This window comes from Rhincodon typus, chromosome 28, assembly GCF_021869965.1.
Source record: "Rhincodon typus isolate 14 chromosome 28, sRhiTyp1.1, whole genome shotgun sequence".
Taxonomy (NCBI): domain Eukaryota; kingdom Metazoa; phylum Chordata; class Chondrichthyes; order Orectolobiformes; family Rhincodontidae; genus Rhincodon; species Rhincodon typus.
The window spans coordinates 6,814,339-6,826,414 of NC_063359.1; the positions used below are offsets into that span (position 1 = coordinate 6,814,339).

General features: G+C 43.1%; 1 protein-coding gene across 2 annotated transcripts in view; it reads left to right on the forward strand.

The window, feature by feature from the left end:
* LOC109932915 (usherin-like) overlaps positions 1-12,076 on the forward strand; it is a 76,849-nt gene that overhangs the window by 18,259 nt on the left and 46,514 nt on the right. The window contains exon 1 of one of the 2 annotated variants that reach the window (XM_048613315.1): positions 8,458-8,553. The exons of the other annotated variant lie outside the window; for it this stretch is intronic. The gene's annotated coding sequence lies outside the window, so the exon portion shown is untranslated. Of the gene's footprint in view, positions 1-8,457; positions 8,554-12,076 lie in introns of those variants that run through there. 2 annotated transcript variants of the gene reach the window in all.

Consider the following 12,076-nt stretch of genomic DNA (forward strand, 5'->3'; position numbering starts at 1 on the left):
CCTTGCTGTTGATGTTGAGCATCAATGGCCAGGTCAATGGATTGCAGGTCCTTTTGTATGTGTAGCAGACTCTGAGGATGCTGGACCTGGCTCACCTTGGCATTGCTAACCGCCCACACAGAGGCAGCCAGATGATTGAATGCCTAAGACAGCTGGGTCCTCATAGCATTGCGGTAATCCTTCAGCCAGTGTGCTGTGGTGATCATTGCTGCTCTCGTACCTGTCTGCCACTCCTGTGTCTGCAAGCGTGTGCTGATCCAGTCCCTAATTGCTGACATGTTGGAGTGCTCCCCTGCATGGTGCTGAGCTGGTGCCAGGTGCCAGCAGGCCTGGGGCATTTCTTCCTTGGCCATCTGCAGAGACGTAGCAGTAATGTGCCCATCAGCTGGTGCTCCTAACAGAGGCATCGGTGCCTGAGCTGGTGAGGGTACAGGAGGCATCCTTGCCCGTGCTTCCTCTGAAATGTCTGGACTCTGCTCCTCAGAGGTGGGTAAGGGGATGTGTAGTGGTGTCACCCTCTTATTCACCAGCAAGGGTTCGTAAGCAAGGGTAGAAGTTGTGTCAGGTAAGAAGTCACTGTAAGTGTAGTTAATTCGAGAGCTGTGCTACAATGAACATTTGCTTCTTACTTGGTTGGCAAGACATGGATGTCTTGGCATCTCTGCCTTGGTCCTATCCAGCCAGTGTCAAGATCATTTCCCATAGAAGGTAAGGAGATGGATGATGGAAACCTCACCACTCCTCCTGGCTGTTTCGGTCCTATTGTGAGCTGTTTCCTCCTGTATTGCAATAAAGGGAAGGATTGAGTGAGCTGAAAATGGCAGTTAGTGCTAGAGCAGGTGGCGGGGTGGTGGGGAAAGAGGGAGAGATGAGAGTTGAGTGAGTAGGCAACCTACAGACCATACATGGTGTGGGAGGTTGGGGGTCGTGAGAGTGAGGGAAGATGTGGCAGGTGATCGTGAGAGTAGCAGATTATGAGTCTCGGTGGATGTAGTAGCAGAGACAGAATGAGTGTGAGGTGGACTCTGGTGGACCAGAGAAGGTCATCGACCCTCTTTCTGTACTGCTGGGCATTTTTCCATGTGGTAAAGAGGACACTGACCTGGGTAGCATCCTAGGGCTAGACTGGCAAGGTCAGATTCATGACCTCCTGTCTCGGTCCAGGAAGATGATAGATCTCGACTGTGTTAACCTTCCACAAACTCTTACAGCACAAAAAGAGGCCATTTGGCCCATCATGTCTGTGAGCTATTTAGTCCGAGACCCCAAATCTTTCCCGATAATCCTTCAAATTCATGTCCTCAATGAATGGAAATACCTTTTAAAAGTTACTTTAAATGCTGCTCTCACCAGAATGGCAGAGAGTCAAGGGGTCATACCGCATAGAAGAGGCTCTTCGGCCCATCGATTCTGTGCTGACCCATCTACACTCATCCCACCTTCCAGCACTTGACCTTGATGGTCTCAAATAGTGCTGTAGGATTTTTAAATCCATTTGAGAGAGTAGGCGCAGCATTAGTTTAGCATTTCATCTGAAAGTTGTTAGACCTGGCAGTGTAGCCTTTCCCGAATCTCTGCAGTCAGACTTGAACCTGGAACCTTCTGACTGTGAAATGGGAATTTCCACATGAGCCCCAGCTGCCATTGTCTTCGGTTTTGTACTGCCCCTGGAAATCTGTGAGGTTAACAGCTGATATCATAGAATCACACGCAGCTGTAAGTCTCTCATAGTTAAGAAGAGCTTGCATTTAGAGAAGTCTTTCACACCCATAGGGCATTCAAAACACTTTACAGATACTAAAAACTTTGGTTGTCGTCACTGTTGTATTTCAAAAAAATGGTAGCAATGCGATAATGGGCTGAGTCTTTGTCGGATTTGGCAATTTTATTGTGTAGGCTGATAATCTTTTCCTTCTACAAATTGCAGTTTGGATATAGGGTGCTTTGCAATTTGGCTAAAGTGTATGCTCTGGTGATAGTGCTATGGACAGTCAGAGTGTGGGATCCTGGAGAAAGAAAGAGGGATGAATTCGACTTAAATCAGATACAGGAAGATATTTAAAATGAAGCAAAAATGATCAGGTAAATGGAGTTCTCTAGTAAAATATGAACTGCAGTGATTCTCAGTCTTTAGGAGGGAAGTGTCCCAGACCAATTTTGTCTTGCCTTGTTGACCCATTCATTCATATTCTCCACTTGTCTCGAGAAGTCAGGGCTTTTCAGTTGAAGACAGAGACCCTTTCATGATCTGGTGGGTGAGAATTGTTGGCATGGTGAAGTATTTCTTTAGTGCAGTGACGGCCTAGGATGGAGAATGTTTGAACATGAAATGATCTGTCAATAGTGTCACAGTGATTGAAAACAATTTGCCGACATAACAATGGCAATTGTGGTTTAAAAGTAACCACTGGTGTTAAAGTGTATTGGAAGATCCACAAGACATGAAGTGATGCTGTGCAAAAGCAAATTCTTTCCTTTGCACAATCTCCCTGTTTAACAGGGCGAGTCTCATTAACGTATGTGTAATCTCTTCGTAGTTTAACATTTCTAATTGACTTTTAATTGCACTTGGACTTTGAAAAGCAAACTAGACTTGGTCTTAGCGCATTGTGAATTCAACGATATAGTAGCTTTCGTGGGATTTGTGGCCATTTTTTTAAATGTTTGTGACATTGTTGTTTAATTTCCAGTTCCAGTAAACTTTCAGCCTTCAAGATGGACTTCACTATCCTTGTAAAGTTGCTAAGGTGACTTTGGAGCTCTGCGTGGGAAGTCAATAAAGTAACACTAGATAACTGACAGAATGACAACGCCATTATCTGAGATTGAACGAGTCTGTTTGCTTGCAAAGACTGAGGTTTAACATCTCCCTGCCCGTTGGTGTATTTCTATCTGCTTGTCATAGCTCCATCATTTTTTTTTCCTTGTCTCTTCTATTGAAGTCATACAGGTCTACAGCATGGAAACAGGCCCTTTGGCCCAACTTGCCCATGCCACCCAATTTTCGCAATTAAACTAGTCCCATTTGCCTGCGTTTGGTCCATATCCCTCCATACCTACCCTGCCTATGTATCTGACTAAATGCTACTTAATGACAAAATTGTATTTGCTTCCACTAGTACTTCTGGCAGCCTGTTCCAGACACTCTCAAACCTCTGAGTGAAAAGATATTGCCCCTGTTGACCCTTTTGAATCTCTTCCCCTCTCATCCTTAAAAACCTGTGCCCTCTAGTTTTAGACCCCTCCCTTACCATGGGGAAAAGCTGTTGGCTTATCTATGCCTCAACCATAAGTGTCAACCATAACACAATTGGTGACAAAAAAAACAGGAGAAGCTCAGCAGGTCTGGCAGCATATGTGGAGTGAAATCCGAGTTAATGTTTCACGTCCGGTGACTCTTCCTCAGAACTGATGAAATTTCAATTACTGTTTTTGTTTCTGATTTCCAGCATCCACAGTTCTTTTGGTTTTTATAACCCAGTTGGTATTTCTTGTGTCTGTTTTGGAATTGAAGTATTAAAGGGAATGTAGTCAGTGTGCTGTCTTTTGGATAAAATGATCAACTAAGCCCTACCCACCCTCTCAGTTTGACATAATAGACCTCATGACACTTTCTTGAAGAGCAGCAGTGTAAATGTCCCAAGTGCCTTGCCTCATTGATTCCTCAGTTGGTATCACAAAGGAAAAGATTGCTCTGTGGAAATGTAGGTGTTGTGTTTCCTATACTACAACAATGACTGACTACTTTTGAAATGTAGTCCTCTGGCTGTAGATAACAAGGTGTAGAGCTGGATGAACACAGCAGGCCAAGCAGCATCATAGGAGCAGGAAGGCTGACATTTCGGGCCTAGACCCTTCATCAGAAAATCCAGAGGGAGGAGGGTAACTTCTTCAGGGTAGGCATCCTTAGAAGAGGCTTTGCAGTGGGGTTAAAATTGTATCAGAGATAGTAGGAACTGTAGATCCTGGAAAATCTGAGATAACAAGGTGTAGAGCTGGATGAACACAGCAGGCCAAGCAGCATCATAGGAGCATGAAGGCCGACGTTTCGGGCCTAGACCTCTGGCTGTAAGGCTGTTTTGGAAGTCTTGAGGCTGTGAAATTAGCTCTTTGGCTGTAGGGATGTTTTTGGAAATCCCTAGGCAGTGAGAGGTGCTACATAACTGTATGTTTTCCTTATTTCTGGGTCCAAGAATGCAACTGAGCTTGTCCATGTAACTTTGAAGTGTCATGGCACCTTAGAAGTCATCAATCTTGAAGTGCCAGTGACATTTACGCCTTCCACCAAAAGTTCTCTGATTTATTTCCATCTCTCTGTACATTTATGTATGGCATGGGTTCTCCAAAGCTGATGGAGTCTTTACGGAAAGGCTACAGCATTCGGAAGAGGAAACTACACTTTCAACTCAAAACACTGATTTCATTATTAGATGTGCCGGCCAAACAGGGCATTGTTTTAGTAGGGATGCAGTCAGTGATGTTAAACTATAAGGAGGTTTCAGGCTTATTGACTGTCCAAGATGGACAGAGCAGACAACTGATGTGGAATTGAGAAGCCTGCCGTTTTATTTATTGTTGCTTGTGGGTCTGAAAGGGTCAAACGGGTTAATAATGAAGAGAGTCCTGACTACCTCCATCCACTATGATGATGTTATGTGGACTGGCGATGTTATAATCCCAGCTGATGTTCATAGAAATCCTACAGTGTGGAAGCAGGCCTTTCAGCCCATTGAGTCCATACTGAGCATCTGACCCATACTGACCTCCCCCTAACCTATCCCTGTAATCCTGTATTTCCCATGGCTAATCCACCTAGTGTGCACATCCCTGGATACTAAGGGCAATTTAGAATGGCCAGTCCACCTAACCTGCACATCTTTGGACTGTGGGAGGAAACCGGACCACCCAGAGGAAACCCAAGCAGACACAGGGAGAATGTGTAAACTCCACACAGATGATCGCCTGAGGCTGGAATCAAACTGGGTCCCTGGCACTGTGAGGCAGCAGTGCTAACCACTGAGCCATCATGCCATGCAGAATGTTATCTGGGTCTCCAGATTACCAGTCCAGTGATAATACCACTAGGCCATCGCCTTCCCTAGGTTTCTACTTTTTGAGTTTGTACCCAGTGATTTTCTATATATCTGAAACTAATAATTAACTTGTAAGTGTTTTTGTAGCCATAGTGATTTTTTTAAAGCAGTTTTTGAGGTCTGGCTTTTAGAGTGAATTGTTCTGTGTCACCACTAATGAGCTTTTATTTATTTTAGATTGTTTTGTGAGCCAACATGTTCAATAATGAGGTCTCCAGGTTTGTTTGAAACCTCTGGAGCATGTTTTTAAAATTTAAGGAAAATGCTCAGAGACTGAGAGACTTTTCGTTTCACTTTTTATTTACTAAATTGTCTGTAGTGTCCAGGGATGTGTAGATTTACATGGGTTAAACAAGAGAAATGCAGGGGTAGGGGAATGGGTCTGGGTGGGATGCTCTTCGGAGGGGCGGTGTGGACTAGTTGGGCCGAATGGCCTGTTTCCACACTGTAGGCATTCTTTTCTATGATTCAAACTTACAGTAAATGGTCTGTGTATAATTACACACATTATATATTAATATATGTAAATCCCACAGTTTACTTCACTCTGGGCAGAATAGGTTAGACTTTTGGAGGAGGGACACCTATCATCTGATCCTCCACAAAGTCTCTGTAGCAGTGTCTGACATATCAATGTAACCTATACCAGTTGTCAACATGCAATAAATGATATTTTGCTAAGCACAAGAGACATTTCCAGTTAGGCCAGAAAGTGGTTTCTCCTCCCCTGTAACATACTACAAGCTGGCCCTGTAGTTTCCTATGCTCGGAGATTATGATGGCAGCATAATGAGTATCAGTGTAGTGAGTTGGCCTGGCCATACAACATGGTTGACAACGATGCAGATCTGATTCCACTGCTCATATATCACGTGGCGAGTAGAGTGATGAGATATTCAGATGTACAACATGGTCAGCAGTAGAGAAGAGCTGAATTTTTAAGAACCCTACAGAAGGCAATCGTCAATTCTGTATAGAACTAACAGTGGATTCTGCAAGTCTGCATAATCCCAGATAGAGTTAGGATTGTAAACAGTTGTGCTATTGGCTATTCACCTTATCCGTGACTTTATAAAGCTCTATAACGTCACCCCTCGCCCTCCGATGCTCCAGGGAAATAGCTCCTGCCTATTCAGTCTCTCCCTATTGCTGAAATGCTGCAATCCCAGCAGTGTCCTTGTAAATCTTTCCTGTACTGTTTCAGTTTAACAACATCTTTCCTAGAGCAGGGAAACTAGAATTGAATGCAGTTTCCAAAATTAAGGAAAACTAAACAACAACACTGGAGCAAAGGATTAGTGGAGTATATTGATAGCATGTGATGGAATAGACTGGGAGAAGTCTTGTGCAGAGAATAAATGCTAACACAGAGGCAAACTGAATTGGCCATTTCTGTGCTGTAAATGCAATATGATCTCCAGGCTAAGTGAAAATTAATATGTTAGCTAACTTGCAAAATGATCACTGCCCAAACGTCTATCATCAGCTTAGTTCTTGGTCATTGCCATTTCCTTTACCAAAACCAGAAATGTGCATTGAATATAAGTAAATCTTCAATTTGCACGCAATGTCTTTTCCATAAGTATAAACACACGCAGGTATGCAATTCTCCCAGAATCTGAAATTTAGTCCATGTTCTCTGCTACTCGAAGGCAAACAAGTTACAGGAGATTGTTCTCAATCAGTCCTCCATGTGCAGCCAAGGTAGATTGGAGACTGTTTACTTAGTAACCGTGGTAACATGGATCCTTTTGTATGACTCCTAACTGGCCAATTTGTGCGGGTTAGCTGTGCCTGTAAATCTGAGCAAATAGAATACATCACTTCTGTTCTAAATGGCTTGGCTGTTTGTTGTAAATCAGAGACAGGATGGGGCCTCATAACTATATGACACAACCAGAATCCTGGCCAACATTGCTGTGGCTGGTCACAGTTAAAATTAAAACCATCACCTTCCTATAATCAGAATAAACTGTACCCAATATTGGTTGCTGAGAGCCTAGCTTTATTAACAAAAAAGCATTTAAAAAAAAACTAACAATGACTTCAATCAGTGCATTTCCAATTTAATACACATTTTACACTTATTTCACATTTGACAAGAGAGAATAAGACATCAGGAAATTAGTTTGATTTAGAATACTCTGCTGTTTAGAAGAGATTAAAAACAATAGCAGTCCTTTGTCTGAGTGGGGGAGGAGGAGAATCTGTTTTATCTTTTTTGGCTAAATGTAAACCTTCGTCCCTTAGTATAATGGCCTAGGTGGCCAAAACTAACAAAGACCTGTCTGATTTCCATTGCTGAATGCATCATATGCCTGATGACCTCCCTCACACATATAACCTGTACATTAGAATATGACTATTGCCATTTCTCATCTTCTTACTCATCCCTTCTAAATTTGAGATGATCTTTCGTCTTTTGCTATCCCATTCCAGTGCATATATAATACGTATGTATTTTGTACATATGTTACATACTATATATATATAGGTTCTATTTTTTTGATTCAGGTCTGAATAGTTTGTAACTTCTGCAGACCTGTATTCTGTTCTTCTGCCAATGTTCTATGTCTCTCTGTCCCATGTTAGTTTTTGAATTTTCTTTTCTTGTGATATAGCTCTTTGATGAAATTTCAATTCGTGTAACTCTTGTAGCCTTGTAAAGCATTCATCTATGAAGCCAGGAGTGGGGAGGCCTTGAAAATGCCAGAGCTGGCTGCCGTGTCAGATACAAGATGTCCTTCTCAGTGGTGAACAGTTTCAAGGGGATTGGTTCGTGGCCCAGAAAGACCACCAGGGTGGGCAGACATTTATGTTCATTATGAGATAACACAGTGTGGAGCTGGATGAACACAGCAGGCCAGGCAGCATCAGAGGAGCAGGAAAGCTGACGTTTCGGGTCTGGACCCTTCTTCAGAAATGGGGGAGGGGGAAGGGGGCTCGGTAATAAATAGAGAGGTGGGGGCAGTGATAGGACGTGGATAGTGGAGCAGATAGGTGGAGAGAAGATGGACAGGGATGAAAGGGGGCCTGGTCTTGGAATGAGGTCAGGGGTGGGGAGATTTTGAAGCTTGTAAAGTCCTCATTGAAACCATTGGGGTGTAGGCTTCCAAGGCATAATATGAGGTGCTGTTCCTCCAGTCCAAGGCGGAATATGAGGTGCTGTTCCCAAGACCAGCCACCCCCCTCATCCCTGCCTCCTTGACCTGTCCACCTTCACTCCCACCTATCTGCTCCACTATCTACCTTCTATCACTGCCCGCCCCCTCTTTTTATTTCAGAACACTCTTCCGCTCCCCCATTTCGGAAGAAGGGTCCCGACCTGAAACGTCAGCTTTCCTGCTCCTCTGATGCTGCCTGGCCTGCTGTGTTCCTCCAGCTCCACACCTTGATATCTCAGATTCTCCAGCATCGGCAGTTCCTACTATCTCTAGGTTCATTATGAGCCTCGTTAAAGGTAAGTTTAGTGGGCACCTAGTGACAGACTCTGGTCTCACCAGTCCTGACATACCCACAGGCTTGCTCCTTGTCTTCTTTTATTGAAACCCTACAGTGTGGAAGCAGGCCATTCAGCCCATCAAGCTCATGCTGACCCTTCAAAGTGCATCCCACCCAGACCCACAGTCAGCCAAAGGACTGTTGTAACCTAAGTTATGGTAGGCCATCATTCCAATAATGAAAGATTGTGGAAAAATTAGTGGAGATTTTCCCTGTCAACTGTAATGGCTTGGTGCCAGCTATTGCGAAGTTAAATGTGCTAAATGATTTTAACGTTGCTTCTAAGATGATTTCCATGCCAATTACTGCTGACAATCTTCTTCCCCATCACAATCACTGCTCCTTGCAGGTGCTGAAGGCCCAGATGATACAATTCTGTATCACACTTAGAACAGAGATTTCTGACGCTGTTGTGAGAATTCCTTCCCTTCTGTATTGCATGGATTTCAGTGGCTAGTGTTATTTGAATGGGGCAGAGAGAGGTGGATATGGGATTGGTGCTAATCTTCAGATACCAATCTGGTCAGTCGCTGACTTCAAAATGCTGCTTGGCAGCTTGGATGGGTACGACTACATGCATTTGCTCAGTATATTCTTCTGTATAGTTTCCATTTTTCTTAAGATTGAGCTTGATGTATGGTTGAAGGACATTAGTGAACCAGATGGGACCCTTCCCCCAAACAATCGACAATGGTTTCATGATCATCATCATGAGATTCTTAATTCCAGATTTTTGTTGAATTCAAATTCCACCATCTGCTGTGGCAGGATTCAAACCCAGGTCCCCCGGCCATTACCTGGGTCTCTGGATTAACAGGCCAGCATTAATATCACTAGGCCATCGCCTGTCTATATCCTGAGTGCCTGTAATTTCCCTTCATAGGTTCCTGTATCACTCCAACCCATGGAATTTTGATTTGTCTTTCGTCCTTTTAACTAAATGCCCACATTGTCCTCTTTGAGAACTCCAACTAATTTGATTGCACCAAACCCAAATGAATTCCTAGGCTTGGCCTCCAAACTCAACATTTCTTTCTTGGCATTTGTGAAAGGAAAGAAGCAATGGAGCAAGTTTGGAGCCAATGCTATAACACAGCAGTCACTTTGCATGCGGTAAGATCACATTGCCACAGTGATGTAAATGGCCAGGTCCATTGATTTTGTGATGTTTGTTGAGGGATCAAGCTTTGCCTGGTTATCTGGTCACCTTCATTTAGAATCATGGGAATCACCCTGAAAGGACAGACAAGGTTTTAGCTTAAAATCTCATCGCATAATCTTTACCCTAATAACAAGCCATATCTTGCAGATGCAAATGTGTGTATTTTTCTGCCTGTGTTAATTATTTAGAAGAGAATAGGGGAGGTAGATGGAAGCAAGTTAATGAAACCTGATACTTCTGCACAGATTGCTTCCCTGAGAACCTTTTGGGGGCTATTAAATAAGCAACATTTACAAAACGTGAAAAGAGGCAGATGGCAAGGGAATTCTGAACCATGTAGATTAGGGGAAAACTGCCAAAGGCGGTGTACTTGATTGCACTCACATCAAATCAGTATACCTGTTTTTGGCATTGGTGGAATACATGACCACTGCTTTACAAACTGCCGCTCCCACTTGGGAATTGTACAATTCTGAATATGCTGGAGAATTGCATAATGTAACTATGGCTGTTCAAAATATTCCTGGCATTGATTGAATTTTGCTTGGGGCCAACTGCTTTTCTCTGGATTTTTGTTCTACCCTTGCTGCGGAAAGCATTTTGTGTTTTGGCTGGAGTGGGTTTGGAATGACTTTGGAAGGTTTTGTTGAGTTTGAAGGCCTAATTGGCAAGTTCACACATTGTTGCATGATCATTTCTGCGCTGAGATTTATGATTGTCAAGGAACAGATAATTACCCTGAATAATTGGCCAGAATCTATCAGAAATATTGCATGCTTGGAGTAGACATCTGGCCACTTCCAACATCTGAAAGGTCATGGGCAATCCTTTCAGAATTGAGGATTTTTGACTGACCAAATCATATGGAAGCACTGTCCTTGTATACATATAAGGCTGAGATGGATTCCTGATCACTACGGGAATCAAGAGTTATGGGAAAAATGCAGGAAAGTGGACGTGAGGAATGTTGGATCAGCCATGATCCTATTGAATAGTACAGCATGCTCAAGGGGCTGAATGGCCTATGCCTGTTCCTATTTTTTATGTTCTTATGGTCTTATGGTCTTACATGTCTTCGTGAAAAAACCTACTACTATGATCAGCCTTAACTCAGTGATAGTGAGAATGCTTTTCAATCAGAAGATTGAGAATTCTTCATAAATGTTGGCTAAAGTTGGACATTCATTTTTGAGGCCAACCCGATGAAAGCAGAGTCCAACTGTTGGAATTTGAGCGGTATGATCCAGGCTGACAGTCCAGTGCACTACTGTTCGAGTACTGCAGTGTCAGAGCTGCTGAGTTTCGCTGAGATATTTAACTGAGACCCAATCTGCTCTCCTGTAGAAACTAGCACTGCATTGAAGGCAATGTTTTGCTTTCCATGGCCAGTAATTTCCCCTTCAGCGACAACTCAAAGAGCAGTTTATGTGGCCTTTTGTCACTTGCTGGTTGCAGGCACTTCCTCTGCACAACTTGATTCCTTTTGCTTTCCAGGTTAAAACAGCAACTAAACTTCTTCTGAGTAACTGTTTGACCTAATGTACTTTGGAGTATACTGAAGTGATGAAAGGCTCCGTACAAATGCATGTTTTTCTTTCACTACCTGCACGTGACAGGTTTCCCAGCTAAAATTTGCATGCAGGGGTGTTGTAAATACAAAACCATGAGTAATTTATTCATAAAATGCTATCTTTATAACAATAGTGATGGAACAGCAATACTGTCCTTGGTACTAGGCCAATCAAGATATTTTTGAAGATATTCCAGTCAATTATAGGATTTGATCTACTACCTTGATAGACACCTGAATGGGAGGCTAACAGAGGGACAGAAACAACACGTGGGAAATAAGTAACGGGTCTAAATACGGATTTGGAATCGGCGCAGGCTTGGTGGGCTGATGGGCCTGTTCCTGTGCTGTACTGAAGTGAATTGAAAACCTTGCTGTTAATTGAAATTAAACTTTCAGGAGTTGACAAATAATTGCGGTCCCATGATTTGATTACACAGTGCTTGCGGGGAGAGTCCATTCCGCTTGTTGTGTTACAGTTTAAAGCATGAGGCAGAATTTTGGCCACGTTTTGGTCTCTTGGTTTTAGTTGAGTTGAAGGCAAGGAAGATCCTTCTGCTTGAAGTCAGTATCTGGCAAAGCACTGAATGAGATAGTGAGAATGGCAATCAGATTTGTGGTAAAGTGCAAACTGCAGGCAATAGGAAGGAAAGTTGGGGGAGGGGTATCACTATTGAATAATCAAGAAGCTATAGAGATAGTAGGAACTGCAGATGCTGGAGAATCTGAGATAACAAGGTGTAGAGCTGG